Source organism: Phalacrocorax carbo, chromosome 1 (assembly GCF_963921805.1).
Source record: "Phalacrocorax carbo chromosome 1, bPhaCar2.1, whole genome shotgun sequence".
Classification (NCBI taxonomy): Eukaryota; Metazoa; Chordata; class Aves; order Suliformes; family Phalacrocoracidae; genus Phalacrocorax; species Phalacrocorax carbo.
Window position 1 is genome coordinate 218,278,628 of NC_087513.1, and position 21,274 is coordinate 218,299,901.

The following is a 21,274-nucleotide window of genomic DNA, read 5'->3' on the forward strand; positions in this document are numbered from 1 at the left end:
CACGAGTGTCAAAGCTGTTTGTGTGCTCAGGAGAACTGGGGGAGGACGACAGTCTGCTTTCCCTGGATGATGGAGAATACCTGGGTGAACGGATCAGGCATCCTGGTACCACCTTGTCAGCATCTGCCCAACACTTCTGAACAGAGCGGTTGCTAAATGGCTCGCTCCAATGGTACACCATAAATACTCCCAAAGCATGAAGCTATGATGGCCACGTTATGAAGCCATGCAGATGTGCACTAACTCTCCCTATGCAAAGAGCACACCATCCATTGCTCCTGCCTCCGTGTGTCTGATATGCACTTTAGCAGGATGAAATATTGTGCAGCACACTATGGGTGGCCAACTCTCCAAAGAATGCCCTCTCTAGTAAAATCTATAAGGCGTATTGATTCTTGCTTTTAAACTAAAATGACATATAAATTAAAATTGAATTAAAATTTAAATGTCATATGTAATATCTTTTTATACTTTAAGCAGAAAAATCAGTCGCTTGAGAGATTAAATGCCTCTGAGAACTCCCAACAGTGGCAGATATATGAGCAAGATTGTACTGAAGCGGTTACCAATCTCAATTGTCGAGGATAGAAAGATAAAATGGGAAACAAGTTTTTATAGTTGAAACCTATAGTGTCCTTAAGAGTAAATACACTTCCAGTCTGAAGAATGAGCACTGGGTGCATCCAGCATCCTGTACCCGAAGTACGTAACAGCAAAAATTTATCTTAGACTTGTAACCTAATAAAAGAGTTTATTTTCATTAATACAGCTGGGAATTGGGATGGCGTTACTGTGGGTCCCTTGAAGGGAGAGACTCCTTGATGTCTGTGGCATTATGTGGGAGCACACCTGTGAGGGCTGGATGAGGGGCTGGCTCCCTACACATTTTGTTGGAGAACTGTCTGCCTTTATTTATTCTCCCCCAGTAGGTTAAATGTCCCACAGCAAAATTAATTTATACAGTTCAGTTAAGTGGCTCAGAGCCTTAATGTCTATTTAGATCAGCTTTCTCTGGCTCTTGCCCTATGGAGTTTTTAAAATTTCCAAGAACTGAGGTCCCACCCACCATGAGGAATATTTTTTCCCTTATTGTCCAAATGAATTTTCCCCTATTGCAACTTTTGTACCCACCCTGTTGTCTGTTCATCTCTGATGAGCCTGACTCCATTTTATCTGTAATTAGAAACCTCTTTTACCTTCTTTTCTTCTAGTTAAAAAAACTCAGTTTCATCCATCTCTCCTTGTGTGTCATGAGCTCCAGCCACCTGACCATCCCAGTGGTCTCACCTGGACTTGCTCCAGTATATCATTACTTTTGCTTGTATGGAAGGATCCACAAGTGGACAAAGTAAAGGTTGGACTAGATGACCCCTGAGGTCCCTTCCAACCTGTGATTCTGTGGTTCTGTGACAGTGCTCCAGATGCGGTCACACACTTGCTGATTAAAGGGAAAAACTCTCTTCCCTTGACCTGCTGACTGCACTCTCACAAACGCAGTCCAGTCCATGCTTCTTTGGAAGAACAGCCCAGTTGATTAAATCCTTACGGCATAAAGGAAAAGGAAAAAGGAGGAAAGAAGTATGTAACCTTGTTTCAGAGCTTGATATAATTTTTGTTAGGGTCAGACCTGAGCTGCCAAGGTGAGACCCAGAAGCTTCCCACAGCTCAGGGCTAGCATCCACAGCTGCATTACAGTTCAAGCCTGCCTTTAACAACTCAGAAAACTGGTGGAGGAATGTTTTTGTGTGTTTAGTGAGTCACCCTGCAAAGACCAGTGGTTTGAAACAGAAGCAGGAAGCCAGCTTTGGGATGAGAAGGGGGCAGGTGCGTCAGAGGGGTCTCTGGCCTCTCTCCAGCCCTCTGAAACCTCTGCACTGGGCAGCGGGCCCGTGGGAACCAGCTCCCAGGGAGTGGAAATGCCGAGCTGCTCTGTGCCTACCACTGCTAATGTGCTTCTGGGTTGTCACGCTGGCGTGATAGCTCCTGCGTGATTATCGAGTTAGCGTGACAACCATCAGTTGGTACTGATGAAATGAGCCTCTCTGCAGGGTCAATGGCTGCGCTATTTAATGTTGACGTATTGCCCAAGGGCTGCTGGGGTGCACTGGAAGCAGTTCTGCTCTGCCAATTACAGGAACGAGTACCGCAGATAAATACACTAGTAGCTTTTGTTAGGGTTAAAAGAACGGTGTTACTGGAATACCCTGTAGTGCTGTGCCAACGCTGTTACAGGTAACTCTTCGAGATAAGGAACAGGGTATATATTACAGCAACACATAACAGGGGTCATTTGAAAGAGATACCACCTATTTAAAAATCAATCCTCCACCAGTTCATTTTTTATTTTCTATTATGATTGACAAAAGGGAAGAATTTTTGGAACACATACTTCAATATATCTACTGTTTAGACTGTGTATTGGGCAGCACATTGTGAATAATGTGCTTCATGGTCACCCTTTCATGATATGTTAGTCTGTTGTCCACTTGGTTTGCATGAGCCTTTCAAAGAGCAGCATGGTGGAAAGACACATGTAAAGCAATTCTGATTGTTAAGTGAGAAGTAAAGGTCAAAGGCACCTAGGAGCAAGGGAAGTTCCTGAAACATTTTTAAATGCTTTCTTTTCTCTTACTGATATTTTTCCCCCCACATGATGACATCCTGTTGTTACAAGATTGTTAATTTCCATCACTGTATTAAAATACTTTCCAGAGATGGCAACCTAAAAAATAGCTGATGCCTGTGTATTATCCATTTTACAAAATGTAGTATGGTCCTGGTCCATCCAGGGAAAATGTTTACGCTTTGAATTCAGCAGGGCTTGTGTGGAACAACAGGGTTTATGGGCTTTCCTAAACGATGATCCTTTCTTTCCTTTCTGAGCTACGTGATTTTTTGCTGGTACTGCATAGGTATTACGCGTGTTGCAGAACAGTTTTTCTGTTGTTGTCGAGTACATTGTCCTTTGTAAACAATGGAAGCAGCAGATCATAATGGAGAAACACCTATGATTGATTACCCATCAACATATATCACCTAATGGTAAAAACTAAAGAGGTAACGACGCATTCTGTGCCCAGTTTCTTCTGTCTCAACTCAGCTATCATATCGTTTTGAGAAAGATAATTAAAAAAACCCTAACTCAGACAGTGATCATGTCATAGGTAGCAAAAGACCTCATATGGCCTATTGGGAGACCCAAGCTCATGTAAAGTATTAATCATAAGTAGAACAATAGGGAACAGAAGTGGGGAGAAGTGGGAGGGAAAGAAGCCTTAGGTGACCTCTCTTTCTTACCCGCTCCTGGGAGGGGCATTACTCTTCTGTCCTTCGTTCTTTCACAGCTGATCCACAGCAAGACCATAATAAAAGGCTACAAAAACCAGCTGCCCAAACAAACAAAAAGCATAAACAATATAAATTGACTTCATACACACATGCACTCATAGAGAAGAACATCAACACCTATGAAATAAAGATGTTTATACCAACGGTCAGGTCACAAATCATACTTCTTGTTTTCAATGTATTTGCTTAAAAAAAAGAAGCACCCGCACCTCAGCTGACTCTGAGTTCCAGTCGCAGATGAAAATTGGGGTTCCAGAAAAATTGGGCAGCAGGGCAGTAGCAGCCCACCACTGGCCATGGGCCTAATCCTGCCACCGCTCTGGTGGTGGTTAAACACACAGCAGCCAAAGATGTTGCATAGCTGTGAAATCCCTGCACATCAGGACTCTGACCTCTTTGCCTTTGGTGTCCATGCTTTCTGGACCTCCTTAGGAGGGGATGGGGCGGGATGGGATGGGGTGGATGGTGCGAGAAGACATCACCTCATCTCTGAGTTAATGGATGTGTCACTAACCCTCCTCTGTCCTTGCCTCCCTGCACTGCCAGTGATTTGGCAGTGGAGGGTGCTTTGATGGAGGGATGGAGGGTGTTTTCTTGGAAAAAGATGTATGTACAACAGGGGGCTGTCAGGCCCCTGGTCTGTGGGAAGCACCCTGAGAGCTGCCTGCAGCCCTGCAGGTGCTTGCCAGGGTCGTGGTGTAAGCATACACGCAAAGCTGGACGGTGTCACAGGCTCAGAGGCCCAACATGCTACCAAAAGTGTCTGGGTTGGGATGTGGTGCTTAATGCCCTGCGTCCTCAGCGTGACAGGGGTGGGAGAATGTGGCATGTTATACCTCATCGCTGGTGGGCTGCCCCAGGGAGTGCTCTGATTATCCTGCTCAATAACCAAGTGAGAAAGCCCAAGCTGCTGAATGTGAGCATAGAGTGAGGAGGAGAGGAAAAATGGAGAGGATGCTCTTGAAGCTTGTCCATCCCCTGAAAAGGGATTGCGTATGCCGTTGTGGGAGCACGGGTGCACCGGGCGAGGCACACGCTTTTGGAAACACTGGAGCTTTTGGCAACACTGTGCAATGGACTTGGCTCCCTCCAAGACGCTGTTGGGCATAGAAGTTAGGCTGCATATAGTATCTCTCTAGTTTAAGTTTTTGGTCCACTATGTAGGGGAAATAAAAGAAAAAACAAGAGCTGTCTGTGACCTCCCTTTCCTTTCCGGTGTGATGGTGTCAGCTTTACTGGCCCTGCAGAGCAATCAGCACTGAAAAGACTTCGCTCCTCTCCCAGGTGTCACACGCCGGCCCTGGTTACAAGACCTGTGACAACAAATCCTCAGGAAAAGCAGTTTGGGTGTAGAATATAATTGGTGTGCACAGCTTTGATAGCCACGAGTTTAAATGCCAAGTTCATCACAAGATATTCTTATTAGGTGGCTGTAAAAAACTGGCATGCTACAAGAACTGTAGGATATTTCCCTCTTCATCTTTGCTATAAGTTAATTTGTAGGCAATTACTGCATCTTGAAACACTTTCATCTGCACTGCAGGAAGCAGAAGGTTTTTTAAGATTTTTTTTTTTTAATTAATTACTGATGACTCAGACCAGGATCCACTTATCACCTTCTTAGTTTACAAAAATAACTGACCAGTTTTCAGCGTAAGGGTGGATATGGTGCTTATGAGTGCACATACACATGGGTAAACCATTTACTTGGCTAAGAATTCAGTATGAGGGAAGTGGTTGTGCCAGTTACACCTTTGATTTCCAAAAGAGTAGAAGAGAGAGGCTCTTCTCAAGCTTCATCTGGCTCCAAATTATGTTACTGTAGTGCTCCTCTTGTCAGATGGAGCACACTTATTTCCTGGTGACAGTATATAGCTGATGGCAGATAATTGCACTGACAGATTTAGGCAGGTCAGAGTTAAGAGCCAAAGTGTTATGGAGGAAAAATGAGGAGGAGACTGTGGTTTCCCGGACAAGCAGAAGCCACAGGGAGACAGCCTTTCACTGGGCCTGGGCATCTAACATCCATTTACACCTTTGGAAAGCTCCTCCGTGATTTGTACTAGTTCACACTTCAACCACAGTACTCAGTGAAGATCACAATATGTAGCTTCCACGACCAAGTTATTTTGACAATCCGCTTTATAATATTCTGCCTACCGACCATATGATCTTCCCATGACAAAAAAATAGCCAACCAGAAAAAATCATAGCTGTGCCAGCCCTTTTCGCTGTTAATTTCGACACCTGAGTATGCAGGAGCACTGGGGGAAAGGGTAACATTAAATGGCTGCACCTATAGCACTTGTCTCAGGAGATGAGACTGGCAGAACCCAGTTGCCTCTATTTGTACATTTCAGGTGAAAATGACTTTTAGAACACATTTTATCTATTGCCTATATAAATGCTTTAGCTAAAAATAGGTAAACCTATTTTTAAACAGGAAAACCTAGATGCAAAGATGAGGCAAAGAAATTTTTCACTAAGGCTGTGTTGGAGTTAAGATAGGAATTGGCCATTATGAGCTTCTCCTGACAACACCGTAGGGTTACTTGGTTAATTGCTAAACTTGGAGATTTTGTTTTTCAACTGAAACTGTACCTGGCTTTGGTCTTGTCAGCATGCAGGGATCCATCAGTAGGAAGTTGAAATGAGCTGTTCCTATACACACAACAACTATGGGGAAAAAAATCGGAGCAATTGTTGAGATGGAAAACGTTTTTGATATCACTATTTTTTCCCACATTTCACTGTGCTACATACCAGTCACTATACAAGTAATGTTAATCAATACAGAGCAATCAATGCAAGGACCTTTTAAAAAGCTGGCATAATGAACAAGGACTAGCCAAATCTGGTCTGAAAAGTCAGAGTGCCACTTTGATCTTAAACTTCAGCAAACTGCTGCTGGGGGCTCCAGATCCAGAGGTCTTTTGGGGCACTAATGATTAGGCTTGTCACGGTCCTAATGACCACTAATGTGTGATGATGGAAGTGACACTCTTGGCCATGGTGGAGTTAATTGTTTCCATAACAGCACTGTGCCATAGTGGTCAGGTTGTAGACCCTTGTTAAAATCCTGCCATTGAATTGGTAGAAAGTTTGGGGTTATTTCCAGCATTGTGTGGAGTTCACTGGTATTCTGGATACAGAATCACAGGAAGACTGAGGTTGGAAAGGGCCTCTGGAGGTCTTCTGGTCCAAATCCTCTGCTCAAGCATGGCCACCTACAGGTGGTTTCCCAGGAATGTGTCCAGACAGCCTTTGAGTATCTCCAAGGAGGGAGATTCCACAAACCCCTGAGCAACCTGTGCCAGTCCTTAGCCACCCCCACAATAAAAAAGTGTTTCCTGATGTTCTGACAGAGCCTCGTGCGTTTCAGTGTGCCAAGGACAAGTTTCACACACTGCTTAGTTACATCTGTCAAACCCCTCAATATTTAAGTTACCCGCAAGTGTATGCAGCCCAGGGACATTACCACTGTAGGTGGTAAACCTCAAATAGAGACCCTTTTATTAATTGCACTAGATCACCACCTCGCAGGTAGGCCAGTGAATCAGGACATTTCATGGCCCCTGCCATGACAAAACTCAAGGGCCTGGCCTATTTCTATCCCAGACCTTGTGTCTGCATGCACTTTAGATAAATCAAGGGGGGGGTCCCACACTCAGGTTTCATGCTTTAGCATGTCTCTCTACTTTAAAATTTGTGGCATGATCATAAGGCTTCCAGTGTTTCTTATCTATAGCCTTTAGGAAGATGAGCAGTATGGAGGGTCTGTATGTGCTGTGACGTTTTCTGGAAGTGATCCACCTCTGACACCTATTTGAACAATTAAAAGATTTACGTAATCTGCCTAGACAAGTTTTGAGAAACCATCTATGGATACTTATGGAACATTATTTTCTAGACAGACATTCTAGCATTTGTGGTCAAATGCAGATCCAGAATTAGGCAAGGGAGGGTGCCTGCAGTTGCTGGGCCAGGCACCACAGTGGTCAAGGCTCAGGGACCGTGAGGGTATGGGTATGAAATGCTGGGGCTAGCACTGGGGCTGGGGGAACTCCTTCCCCACAGAGCCCAAATTGCCAGCAAAAAGTACAGCACCCACTCCAGTGCTTAACCAGGGTGGAGAGGAGGTGGGGCCTGGAGGCAGGGCCACAGACCATCTCTCAGCAGGAATCATTTGTATCAGCAGTGGTGTGGCCAGCAGGAGCCACTAAAACTAACCCAGACCCCTAAGGACAAGCTGGAACATCCAAAAGCACACCAAAACCCCATGAGGAACAGGGGCCAACTGCAACCAGTCCACCCTCTGCTGACATTTCACGCGTGACAGGCTCGAGCTGTCGGTCGGGGTATTGTCACTCCGCGTTTCCAGCCAAGGACGATGGCCCACAGCGCGCCCCCCCCGTCCCTCCCCAAGGGGAGCTCTCTCCCTCTCCCGGGGACCCCGAAGGTCCAGGCGCTCGCGGGGGTCCGAGGGCTCCCTCGAGGGTGTTTCCAGGAGGAATCGCTCACCCAAAGGAAGGCGAGGGCTCTCAGTCCCGGGGAGGTTCCTCAGGCGCCGGCCCAGCCCCGGGCAGAGGCTGCCCGCGCAGCCCCCGCTCCGAGGGGGGCTCTGGCGGCGCCCGCCCCCCCGTTGCTCCCCCGGGCCGGACCTGGGCTGCGCCATCCCTGGCCATGATCCAGAAGCCCCTCTGAGCCCCGGTGCCGCCCTGGCTGCGGAGCCTGCGTGGGCCGAGCGGGGCCGCCTCTCCCCGCCCTCCCAGGGCTGGACGTGCCCGGGGCCCGGCGGAGCTCGGAGGGCGCGCAGGCGGGGCGCCGAAAGCCGGCCGAAAGCCCGACTATGCGGGGGGTGCGGGGGGCGCGGGGGGCGTCCCTGCCCCAGCCGCAGCCCGGGCTGCAGCCGGCCTGCACCAGAGCCGGGCCCGGCCCTCCCGCAGCACCGTCCGGCCCGGCCCGGCCCGGGGAGCCGGTACCGTGCGGCCTCGGGGGCTGCTCCCGCCCGGCTCCGTGGGGCTGCTGAGAGAGCCCAGAGAGCTGTGGTGAGCGGAGCTAGATCCAGTTGGCAGCTGGTCACGAGCGGGGCTCCCCAGGGCTCAGAGTTGGGGCCAGTCTTGTTTAATACCTTTATCAATGATCTGGATGAGGTGATCGAGGGCACCCTCAGTGACTTTGCAGATGACACCAAGCTGGGCGGGAGTGTTGATCTGCTCGAGGGCAGGAAGGCTCTGCAGGGGGACCTGGGCAGGCTGGAGCGATGGGCCGAGGCCAGCTGTATGAGGTTTAACAAGGCCAAGTGCCGGGTCCTGCCCTTGGGTCACCCCAACCCCAGGCAGCGCCCCAGGCCTGGGGCAGAGGGGCTGGGAAGTGCCCGGCGGAGAAGGCCCTGGGGGTGCTGGCTGACAGCCGGCTGGGCATGAGCCAGCAGTGCCCGGGTGGCCAAGGAGGCCACCAGCCCCCGGGCTTGTGTCAGCCCTGGTGTGGCCAGCAGGAGCCGGGCAGGGATGGGGCCCCTGTGCTCGGCCCTGGGGAGGCCCCACCTCGAATGCTGGGCTCAGGTTTGGGCCCCTCGGGACAAGAAGGGCCTGGAGGGGCTGGAGCGTGTCCAGAGAAGGGCAGCAGGGCTGGGGCAGGGTCTGGAGCACAAGTGTGCTGGGGGGCGGCTGAGGGGGCTGGGGGGGTTTAGCCTGGAGAAGGGGGGGCTGAGGGGAGCCCTTCTCGCTCTCTGCAGCTGCCTGAGAGGGGCTGGAGTGAGAGGGGGGTTGGTCTCTGCTCCCAAGTAACAAGTGATAAAAGTCTATCTGGTTTTGCTGGAAACAGCTTTAGAAAAACAGTTGGAAAACTTCAGATCCACTAAGCTGTGTCTCCTATCATTTCTATCAGCATAATCCCTTAATGGAGAAAAAACATTTTGTAATGCCACTTCTGGGTTACCATGGGGGCTTCACATACCCTTGCAGTGGACATTATTTACACCTGGTTGTAACTATAGGTGTGTATGATATAAATCAGAATTACAGCCTGACTCTGGATCTCATACTGATACTGAGTGTTTTCTACTTCCTTTCCGTATTAGTCTGCGCTAAATTCAGCTAACACAACCATGATAAAATATTCCTATGGTGAAACTTAGAGAAATAACAGGAATGCAGTAGAATTTACTTTAGGAGTAATAACAAGGAAAATCCGTATTATGCCTATGGCTGCTGGCTGCGGTGCTGATGGCCATTAACTTAGCAACGGGGACGTTTTCGAGGAGCAGCCCTGTGCTTTTCTGAAGGCTCTGAGAGCTGGGGGCAGCGCAGTGCTCGGAGCTCAGATCTTGATGTGGCCCGGGCAGCCGCTCCGAGGGAGAGTGCCGTCCCCGCCAGCGCCTCTGCTCTCTCGCCCGCCATCCCCGCTGGGCTCTCGTGTCCCGGTCGCAAAGGGGTGGTGTTTCCCTTTTGGCTGCGGTGCGTTCTTCACGGAGGAGAGCGGAAGGAAGAGGCAAGTGTAGGCCTGTACCCCTTGGGCACCTTCCCGAGGGGCTTCTGCTGGGCCATAGCGCCGGGCGGCCATGTGTGCGTGGCCCAGCATGGGCAGGGGCTGGCACCTGCTGCTGCTCCCCGCCGAGAGGGAGAGCTCTGCCCCTGTGCGGGTGTCACGCGGTGAGGTGGCTGCTTGTCCCTTGCTGCAGCGCCACAAGCGGTGGGTCTCCCCGCCCCGTGGAAAGGGCATGCGTCTCAGCATTGCTGAAGAGAGAGACAAGAGACTGGTGGCCAAGCAGAGCAGCGGGTGAACTCCAGCTGGATCCAGCAGCGGTCCTTTCAGTGTATTAATTAAACTGTTTACCAAACGACTGTGCGACTGGCTGGGGAGCCTGGCGGGGCTGGGGGCAGCCGCGGCGTGCCAGCGCAAAGCCCCGCTCTGCTCCGCGGCAGGGCGTGCTGATCTGGGGAGACTCCTGGTGATTGGAGCAACTGTGGCAGAGCCATCTTCCAGAAGGGCGAGGAGGAGCGGTGGGGGAACGTCCAGGCTGCCCTGTCGCTGGGAAGGTGTTGTCACAAACGCTGCTGGACGTGGTTCCCATGGCCCTGCCGGAGGAGCAGGGGAGTGGGAAGAGCCAGCTGGGCTCTCCCCGGGCCCAACGGTGCCAGGCAGGCTGGAGGTCCTCTGGGGTTGCCCCCGGCCGTGGGACTGAGCAAAGAGGGGAGGCTCTGTGACCAGCGCCAGGGGTGGGTGGCGCATTGTGCGGTCGGCTGGGCTCTGGGGACGGCGGCGCTCGGCATCCCGAGCCTGGCTGGTGGCTGCTTACTGGGGAGGTCCCTCCCGGGCTGCCCTTCTTCAGCACCTCTCCTGCAGAGGTGGAGCGTGGGAGAGATGACACCGACAGCCAGGACAGGGCAGGCGCCCATGCTGGGGGTGGCAGTGGGCGGTGCTGGGTGGGTACCAGGCAGTTCTTTGGAGGGACTTGGCCGTGGCAGAGGAATGGGCTGCCGGGGACCCCAGGGAATGCAGCAAAGGCAAGCGCCAAGCACCATCCCAAGGATGGGCTGGCTGCCCACGGGAGGTGGGGCTGGGGCTGGGGCTGGGTGGCTGCTGAGCAGCAGCGGCTGTGGGAAAGGCCCTGGAGGCCAAGGTGGGCAGGGGTGGGCAGCGAGCCTGTGGAGCGAGGCCAGCGGAGGCCCCAGCTGGTGTGCCGGAGCTGGAGTGCCAGGGGCACGTGCAGGGGCCGAGGGCATGGGCTGTGCTCGGCCTGGAGAAGAGGCAGCCGAGGGGCTGTCCAGCTCTGCCTGCCGGAATGGTTCTTGCCTCCACCCGTCTTTCTCCCGAGGTGCAGCAGGCACAGTCAAGCACTGCGGGAAAACGCTCATCATTTATTGGCCTCGGAAAGCATCCACATCCGAGCAGAGGCGGGCAGCACGATGTCCTCAGAGCAGCTGAATGCCTGAGGTGCCGTCCATGCAGCCATCGCTCACGTGCCTCTGCGTGCCGCTCCCTGTGGGCGCTGCGCAGGCTCAGGGCCAGACGCCGTGCCCGGGGACCCGCCGGGCGCTGGCAGCGGGGCGCTGCTTCTCTTGCTGTCCCGCGATGCAGCTGAAGCGGAAAGCCCTGCGCAGAGCCCTGAGCGCCCTCCTGAAGAGCGAGGGCCGTTGCTGTTGATGCAGGGGGTGCGGGAGAGCCGCGGTGCCTGCAGGGGAAGGAGAGCTGTAGGTGAGCGTGTGGGTGGGCAGCGGGCAAGCTCCTGCTTTCCCCAGGGCGGGGTGGCAGGGGCATGGCCAGCCCCCGTGCACACAGTGCTGCCGGCCTGACCTGGGTAGGCCTTGCCAGAATGGCTGGGCCAGGCCTGCCCTACTTGTGGCGCTGCTTGACTCGGGGACGTACCTGGGTCATCCTCGGGCATGTCCCTGCAGCCGCAGGAGGGCTGTGCGTCACCCCTGTGCTCTGAGGACACCTGCATGGGGAGAGCAAGAGCACAGGTAGCGGAGGGCGGGGATGTCAGCAGGCTGACAGGGGGACCACCAGGCACCTCCCTGACACACACACAACCGGTGCTGGCCATGGGTGCCTGGCTCACCTGGAGCCGAGGGTCCCAAGGCAAGGGAGAAGATGCTGCGTCTCCATCGTTGTCTGGTCCTGATGAACCGTGGCATGTGTCAGCATCTGCCACAGGGCTCTGAGGCAATGCAGAAGCCACTTCATCCTCATTCGCTGCCGGGGACACAGGGGCTGTGCTGGCCTCTCCTTGATGGTCCCCAGGCATGGGAGAGGCAACATTATCTCCTTCCTCGCATGCCGCACCCATGCTTTGGGCCAGGGCCTGCTGTTCCACTGGCTGCTGGCTGAGCCCCAGGATCACAGCCACAGCCTTGCCCACGGCATCCTTCACAATGCGCTGGGCCGTGTCCAGCAGAGCCGCCTCGTAGTCTGTGTTGGTGAGTGGGGCAGGTGCCTGGCTCTCCACCTGGGCAGGCTCTGGTGCCTTTGCCTCCTCTTGTGCCGTGGGAGCGAGGGGCGTGTAGTGCCCCTCTTGCTCAGCATCTCCATCCAGAGCAGAAGGTGCCGGCTCAGCAGCCATGGCAGCCGCCGGGGCAGGGGTTGCGGCGCTCTGCTGGTCACCGGCTGCCTCTCCTGCCGCCTCTGTGCCGACGCTGCTGGGGCAGCCAGGCCGCTCCTGGGGACCAGAGTGGGTGTCCTCGAAGAGCTCTGGGAACAAGGGGTTGACCCAGATGTTGGAGGTGGTGATGTCCTCTCCTTGCAACAGCTCGTTGTCGCTGTTGTCTTCCCACGCCTCCTTCTCGGCCAAGGCCACTGGCTCCTCCTTTAAACACAGTAACAAGAAGAGGAGTGCTAAGGAGGATCTCCGTTCTGTATTCGATGTGGGGGGAAACGTAGTGGCAGAGGATGAGGGAACGGCTGAGGTACTTAATGCCTTCTTTGCCTCTGCCTTTAAGTGTAAGCCAATTGTTCCCAAGGTACCCAACCTGGTGAGCTGGAAGGCAGGGACGGGCAGCAGGACAGAGCCCCCAGAATCCAAGGGGAAATGGTTAGCGACCTGCTCCACCACTTTGACTCACACACAAGTCTACGGGGCCAGGCGGGATCCACCCAAGGGTGCTGCAGGAGCCAGCAGAAGGGCTCTTCAAAGCCACTTGCCATCACTTATCCGCAGCCCTGGCTAACTGGGGAGGGACATGCCAGTTGTCTGGAGGTGAGCAAGAATGGTTTGGGCTGCCCCTCCTGCCGTTGTCTCGTCTCTCTGAGCCCCTGCGTGGGGCTGCAGAGGAGCTTTAGCACATCACCCAACGGTTCCCAAAGAGGGGCTCTTCAGGGAGAAGCTCTGCTTGGGGCAGTACCAGCAGAGCGTCCAAGAGTGCTGGTAACGCTGCTCTGAGCCAGGGGACTGGAAGAGGCTTCTTGTCCTGGGAAGCCCAACAAAATCCCTGGGAGCCATTCCCGTGGAAACCCCACGCGCAGCAGCACCATCAAGAACTAACAGCTGTCTCCAGCTCTGTCTGTCTCTGTCGGTGCTGGGCGTTAGTTGTCTGGGTCGCATGGTGTGGGGTGGCTTCTCCTTGTGGCTCTGTGACCAGTGCCAGGGATGGCTGGTGCTTTGGCCAGGCTGGGCCCAGAGCGGTGGCGCTCGGCGTCCCGAGCCCAGCTGTCAGCTGCCTACTGGGGAGGTCCCTCAGAGGCTGCGCTTCTTCAGTGCCTTTCCTCCCGAGGGGAGAGCAAGAGCACAGGTAGCGGAGGGCGGGGATGTCAGTGGGCTGACACGGAGACCACCAGGCACCTCCCTGACACACACACAACCGGTGCTGGCCATGTGCGCGTGGCTTACCTGGTGCCAAGTTTCCCAAGGCAAGGGAGAAGGTGCTGCGTCTCCTTCGTCTTCTGCAGCTCTTGAAAGGTTGGGTGTGCCAGCATCTGCCACAGGGCTCTGAGGCAATGCAGAAGCCACTTCATGCTCGTACGCTGCCGGGGACACAGGGGCTGTGCTGCCCTCTCCTTGATGGTCCCCAGGCATGGGAGAGGCAACATTATCTCCTTCCTCGCATGCCGCACCCATGCTTTGGGCCAGGGCCTGCTGTTCCACTGGCTGCTGGCTGAACCCCAGGATCATAGCCACAGCCTTGCCCACGGCATCCTTCACAATGCGCTGGGTCGTATCCTTCAGTGCTGCCTTGTAATCTCTGTTGCTGTGTGGGGCAGGTGCCTGGCTCGCCTCCTGTGCTGCTGTGGCCTGCTCATCAAAGACAGGGGCAGGCTCTGGTGCCTTTGCCTCCTCTTGTGCCATGGGAGCGAGGGGCGTGTGGTGCCCCTCTTGCTCAGGATCTCCGGCCAGAGCAGAAGGTGCCGGCTCAGCAGCCATGGCAGCCGCCGGGGCAGGAGTTGCGCTCTGCTGGTCACCGGCTGCCTCTCCTGCCGCCTCTGTGCCGACGCTGCTGGGGCAGCCAGGCCGCTCCTGGGGACCAGAGTGGGTGTCCTCGAAGAGCTCTGGGAACAAGGGGTTGACCCAGATGTTGGAGGTGGTGATGTCCTCTCCTTGCAACAGCTCGTTGTCGCTGTCGTCTTCCCACGCCTCCTTCTCGGCCAAGGCCACTGGCTCCTCCTTTAAACACAGTAACAAGAAGAGGAGTGCTAAGGAGGATCTCCGTTCTGTATTCGATGTGGGGGGAAACGTAGTGGCAGAGGATGAGGGAACGGCTGAGGTACTTAATGCCTTCTTTGCCTCTGCCTTTAAGTGTAAGCCAATTGTTCCCAAGGTACCCAACCTGGTGAGCTGGAAGGCAGGGACGGGCAGCAGGACAGAGCCCCCAGAATCCAAGGGGAAATGGTTAGCGACCTGCTCCACCACTTTGACTCACACACAAGTCTACGGGGCCAGGCGGGATCCACCCAAGGGTGCTGCAGGAGCCAGCAGAAGGGCTCTTCAAAGCCACTTGCCATCACTTATCCGCAGCCCTGGCTAACCGGGGAGGGACATGCCAGTTGTCTGGAGGTGAGCAAGAATGGTTTGGGCTGCCCCTCCTGCCGTTGTCTCGTCTCTCTGAGCCCCTGCGTGGGGCTGCAGAGGAGCTTTAGCACATCACCCAACGGTTCCCAAAGAGGGGCTCTTCAGGGAGAAGCTCTGCTTGGGGCAGTACCAGCAGAGCGTCCAAGAGTGCTGGTAACGCTGCTCTGAGCCAGGGGACTGGAAGAGGCTTCTTGTCCTGGGAAGCCCAACAAAATCCCTGGGAGCCATTCCCGTGGAAACCCCACGCGCAGCAGCACCATCAAGAACTAACAGCTGTCTCCAGCTCTGTCTGTCTCTGTCGGTGCTGGGCGTTAGTTGTCTGGGTCGCATGGTGTGGGGTGGCTTCTCCTTGTGGCTCTGTGACCAGTGCCAGGGATGGCTGGTGCTTTGGCCAGGCTGGGCCCAGAGCGGTGGCGCTCGGCGTCCCGAGCCCAGCTGTCAGCTGCCTACTGGGGAGGTCCCTCAGAGGCTGCGCTTCTTCAGTGCCTTTCCTCCCGAGGGGAGAGCAAGAGCACAGGTAGCGGAGGGCGGGGATGTCAGTGGGCTGACACGGAGACCACCAGGCACCTCCCTGACACACACACAACCGGTGCTGGCCATGGGTGCCTGGCTCACCTGGAGCCGAGGGTCCCAAGGCAAGGGAGAAGGTGCTGCGTCTCCATCGTTGTCTGGTCCTGATGAACCGTGGCATGTGTCAGCATCTGCCACAGGGCTCTGAGGCAATGCAGAAGCCACTTCATCCTCATTCGCTGCCGGGGACACAGGGGCTGTGCTGGCCTCTCCTTGATGGTCCCCAGGCATGGGAGAGGCAACATTATCTCCTTCCTCGCATGCCGCACCCATGCTTTGGGCCAGGGCCTGCTGTTCCACTGGCTGCTGGCTGAGCCCCAGGATCACAGCCACAGCCTTGCCCACGGCATCCTTCACAATGCGCTGGGTCGTATCCTTCAGTGCTGCCTTGTAATCTCTGTTGCTGTGTGGGGCAGGTGCCTGGCTCGCCTCCTGTGCTGCTGTGGCCTGCTCATCAAAGACAGGGGCAGGCTCTGGTGCCTTTGCCTCCTCTTGTGCCATGGGAGCAAGGGGAGTGTGGTGCCCCTCTTGCTCAGCATCTCCGGCCAGAGCAGAAGGTGCCGGCTCAGCAGCCATGGCAGCCGCCGGGGCAGGAGTTGCGCTCTGCTGGTCACCGGCTGCCTCTCCTGCTGCCTCTGTGCCGATGCTGCTGGGGCAGCCAGGCCGCTCCTGGGGACCAGAGTGGGTGTCCTCGAAGAGCTCTGGGAACCAAGGGTCAACGCAGCTGTTGGAGGTGGTGATGTCATATTCCCACCCCAGCTTCCTGACCAAGCTGCTTGGCTTGTTCTCAGGCACAGGCAGGACTGCATCTCTTGCCGCCTGCAGCCGCTGCTTTTCAGGGGCATGGGCTTCCAGTAGCTCTTTCTTTCTTGCAGAGTCCTTTTGCAGCTCCACACAGGTCAGCTCTGGCTCTTGCTGTTTGAAAAATGCATAGGCCTTACAGATATGAAAGGAGAGAGGGGGATTTGTAAAGGTAGGCAGGTGCGTACCAGCACCTGGCTGCTGGCAACTGTCCAGCAGCAGCTGCAGGCATATTGAAGCGGGAGATGATGGGGTTCATCCCCCTATCCTGTCCTAATAGATGCCACCCCATCCCTTCCTTGGCACTCACCTGCCTTGGCATGACAGCGAGCAACCCCGACCGTGTCAGGGGGAAATGCTGCCTCTCGCCCTCCTGCTGCTGGAACTCGCTTTCCTCCAGGCCATCCTGCTGCCGCTGCATGATAGTTTGGCTGAGCTGGGCCTGACCGTTCCTGCTGCGGCCCAGGCAGCACCCTTCCAGCTCAACAGACATGGTGGCCAGATACTCCGCAGCAGCCTCACGGTGCATCCGCGAGGCCCTGCTGTCGAGGTAGGATTTGATGTATGCTGCCGACGTTGATAGGTCATGCTCTGCCTCTCGTTGCCAGTGGCCTGTCCCTGTGCCAGTGCCTGGCCATGCTGGCGCCGCGGCCCTGCCCGCAGCACTGGTGCTGCCATGTGCATGGCGATGAGGCGCGGGCTGATCTGCGCGGGCCTTGCTCCCGCTGCTCGGCCCGACCTTGTCTGTTCTCGCCGTCATCGCCGCGGCTCTGCTGTGTGCCCGGTCGCGCTGGGCTGCCGGCTGCTGGCTGGGTCCCTGGCTCACAGGCAAATCCTTGCTCTGGACCCTACCCAGCAGGCACTGCGCTGTGCCCTTCACAGCTGCGGCATCGGCTGCAGGGCTGTGCGGGGCAGGCCTCCAGCACTCCACCCTCGTGGCTGAGCGCTGGGCAGGGTAGGTGCCCCGAGCAGAGGCGACAAGCTGCTGGTGGCCGCCGGCTGTGGTGCTGACGGCCATTTCCCTGCCCCTGGCAGCAGATGCAGAGGGTGCTGCTGGCAAAGTGGGCAGCTTGCAGCAGGTGCTCGCAACTGCTGCTGGCCGAGCTGCGGGTGCGTGCCCGGGTGCCGCTGCCTGCCGGCGGAGAGGCAGCAAGGCTGGCAGAGGGGCTGTCTCCTTCCGCCTCACCGTGTTGCAGAGCGCCAGGCTGTCCATCTACAAGAGAAGGCAAGCAGAGAGGCCGTGTCACTGTGGCCCGTGCCCCCACGCCCTGGCTGGAAGAGCTGCTGCAGCTGGGCTCCCCTGCCAGCCCCCAGGGCAACGCTCTGCCCCGCAGGCGGCTGCTACCCTGCTCCAGAGTCGGCCGGGGTGAGGGCTGGTCCCCCTGCGGATCACGGCAGTTCCCAGGAGCACCCCCGGCATGGCCGGGCACCCAGCCGGCAAGGGCTCTGCTCGCTACGGGCCCGCCTGTCCCATCCTGCCCCTCCCGTCCGCCCGTCGGCAGCTCCTGGGGTCGGGAAGACGTTCGGCCCCGTCTCCGTCGGGCTCCCTACCTGTGCGTGGCGGCTCCCAGTGGCCTGCAAGCTCTCTGAGCAGGGGAGGCGTGGCAGCCTGGCCCCATGGAGGGACGAGGCCTGGCTCTGTCTGCTCTGTGGTGCTGCCTGCGGCAGCCTGCGGCCCACCTGTGGGCAGGAGGAGGAGGAGGCGTGGGATGGAGGCGGCTGCCTTGGCACAACGGCCCCCACGGTGCCGGCAAGCCTGGCACCAGGGCAGCTCTGTGCGGCCGCGTCCCACCAGCGGCCTCTCCCTCCTGCCCCGTCCCTCACCTGGCTGCTCTTCCGCAGGCTCAGCAGCCCGTTGTTGGGCTGGGAGTGGGCGTTCGCCTCCTTATCCATGGGCGTCTTGGGCATCGTCGCCGCCGACCTGCCACGGGCAGGCACCCAGGGAAGATGCTGCCTCCTGAGGGAGGTGCTCTCCTGGGAGTGGGTGTCCCCGGGCTCTCGCTCCTTATATGCCCCCACGGTCACCGTGGGGACCCCGTCACAATGGCCGGTGGGCACCACGAGGCCCCCGCATCATAAAGCCCTGGGGGTCGCTATGGAGGCGCCCACGCCCGTGGCTGGCTGGAACTGGCTGGGACCGGCTGGGACCGGCTGGGACTGGCCCAGCCCCTGCTCTGCCCTGCGCGAGGCCCCGGCCCGGCCCAAGACAACACCTCCCCCATACGCGCTGTGCCAGCGGCCGCTGCAGAGCTCCGTCCTGCGTGCATTCAGCCGCTCCGGGTGCCACCGCCGCGGCCTTGTCCCCAGGCATTGCGGCCACACAGGGCCCCCAGGCCTGGGGGTGCTGCGGCGCCCGCGCGCGCAGAGGAACGCAGGGGAGCCCCGCAGGCCCCATCACGCAGGGAAGCTCCAGTGCTGGCCTCAGTGCCGGCTCCGCTCCCTGTGCTCCTGCCTGCTCCGGGCTGGCCGCTCGCGGAAGGGGAAGCCTCCGTGAAGTTAGCAACGGGGACGTTTTCGAGGAGCAGCCCTGTGCTTTTCTGAAGGCTCTGAGAGCTGGGGGCAGCGCAGTGCTCGGGGCTCAGATCTTGATGTGGCCCGGGCAGCCGCTCCGAGGGAGAGTGCCGTCCCCGCCAGCGCCTCTGCTCTCTCGCCCGCCATCCCCGCTGGGCTCTCGTGTCCCGGTCGCAAAGGGGTGGTGTTTCCCTTTTGGCTGCGGTGCGTTCTTCACGGAGGAGAGCGGAAGGAAGAGGCAAGTGTAGACCTGTACCCCTTGGGCACCTTCCCGAGGGGCTTCTGCTGGGCCATAGCGCCGGGCGGCCATGTGTGCGTGGCCCAGCATGGGCAGGGGCTGGCACCTGCTGCTGCTCCCCGCCGAGAGGGAGAGCTCTGCCCCTGTGCGGGTGTCACGCGGTGAGGTGGCTGCTTGTCCCTTGCTGCAGGGCCACAAGCGGTGGGTCTCCCCGCCCCGTGGAAAGGGCATGCGTCTCAGCATTGCTGTTCCTATACACACAACAACTATGGGGAAAAAAATCGGAGCAATTGTTGAGATGGAAAACGTTTTTGATATCACTATTTTTTCCCACATTTCACTGTGCTACATACCAGTCACTATACAAGTAATGTTAATCAATACAGAGCAATCAATGCAAGGACCTTTTAAAAAGCTGGCATAATGAACAAGGACTAGCCAAATCTGGTCTGAAAAGTCAGAGTGCCACTTTGATCTTAAACTTCAGCAAACTGCTGCTGGGGGCTCCAGATCCAGAGGTCTTTTGGGGCACTAATGATTAGGCTTGTCACGGTCCTAATGACCACTAATGTGTGATGATGGAAGTGACACTCTTGGCCATGGTGGAGTTAATTGTTTCCATAACAGCACTGTGCCATAGTGGTCAGGTTGTAGACCCTTGTTAAAATCCTGCCATTGAATTGGTAGAAAGTTTGGGGTTATTTCCAGCATTGTGTGGAGTTCACTGGTATTCTGGATACAGAATCACAGGAAGACTGAGGTTGGAAAGGGCCTCTGGAGGTCTTCTGGTCCAAATCCTCTGCTCAAGCATGGCCACCTACAGGTGGTTTCCCAGGAATGTGTCCAGACAGCCTTTGAGTATCTCCAAGGAGGGAGATTCCACAAACCCCTGAGCAACCTGTGCCAGTCCTTAGCCACCCCCACAATAAAAAAGTGTTTCCTGATGTTCTGACAGAGCCTCGTGCGTTTCAGTGTGCCAAGGACAAGTTTCACACACTGCTTAGTTACATCTGTCAAACCCCTCAATATTTAAGTTACCCGCAAGTGTATGCAGCCCAGGGACATTACCACTGTAGGTGGTAAACCTCAAATAGAGACCCTTTTACTAATTGCACTAGATCACCACCTCGCAGGTAGGCCAGTGAATCAGGACATTTCATGGCCCCTGCCATGACAAAACTCAAGGGCCTGGCCTATTTCTATCCCAGACCTTGTGTCTGCATGCACTTTAGATAAATCAAGGGGGGGGTCCCACACTCAGGTTTCATGCTTTAGCATGTCTCACTACTTTAAAATTTGTGGCATGATCATAAGGCTTCCAGTGTTTCTTATCTATAGCCTTTAGGAAGATGAGCAGTATGGAGGGTCTGTATGTGCTGTGACGTTTTCTGGAAGTGATCCACCTCTGACACCTATTTGAACAATTAAAAGATTTACGTAATCTGCCTAGACAAGTTTTGAGAAACCATCTATGGATACTTATGGAACATTATTTTCTAGACAGACATTCTAGCATTTGTGGTCAAATGCAGATCCAGAATTAGGCAAGGGAGGGTGCCTGCAGTTGCTGGGCCAGGCACCACAGTGGTCAAGGCTCAGGGACCGTGAGGGTATGGGTATGAAATGCTGGGGCTAGCACTGGGGCTGGGGGAACTCCTTCCCCACAGAGCCCAAATTGCCAGCAAAAAGTACAGCACCCACTCCAGTGCTTAACCAGGGTGGAGAGGAGGTGGGCCTGGAGGCAGGGCCACAGACCATCTCTCAGCAGGAATCATTTGTATCAGCAGTAGTGTGGCCAGCAGGAGCCACTAAAACTAACCCAGACCCCTAAGGACAAGCTGGAACATCCAAAAGCACACCAAAACCCCATGAGAAACAGGGGCCAACTGCAACCAGTCCACCCTCTGCTGACATTTCACGCGTGACAGGCTCGAGCTGTCGGTCGGGGTATTGTCACTCCACGTTTCCAGCCAAGGACGATGGCCCACAGCGCGCCCCCCCCGTCCCTCCCCAAGGGGAGCTCTCTCCCTCTCCCGGGGACCCCGAAGGTCCAGGCGCTCGCGGGGGTCCGAGGGCTCCCTCGAGGGTGTTTCCAGGAGGAATCGCTCACCCAAAGGAAGGCGAGGGCTCTCAGTCCCGGGGAGGTTCCTCAGGCGCCGGCCCAGCCCCGGGCAGAGGCTGCCCGCGCAGCCCCCGCTCCGAGGGGGGCTCTGGCGGCGCCCGCCCCCCCGTTGCTCCCCCGGGCCGGACCTGGGCTGCGCCATCCCTGGCCATGATCCAGAAGCCCCTCTGAGCCCCGGTGC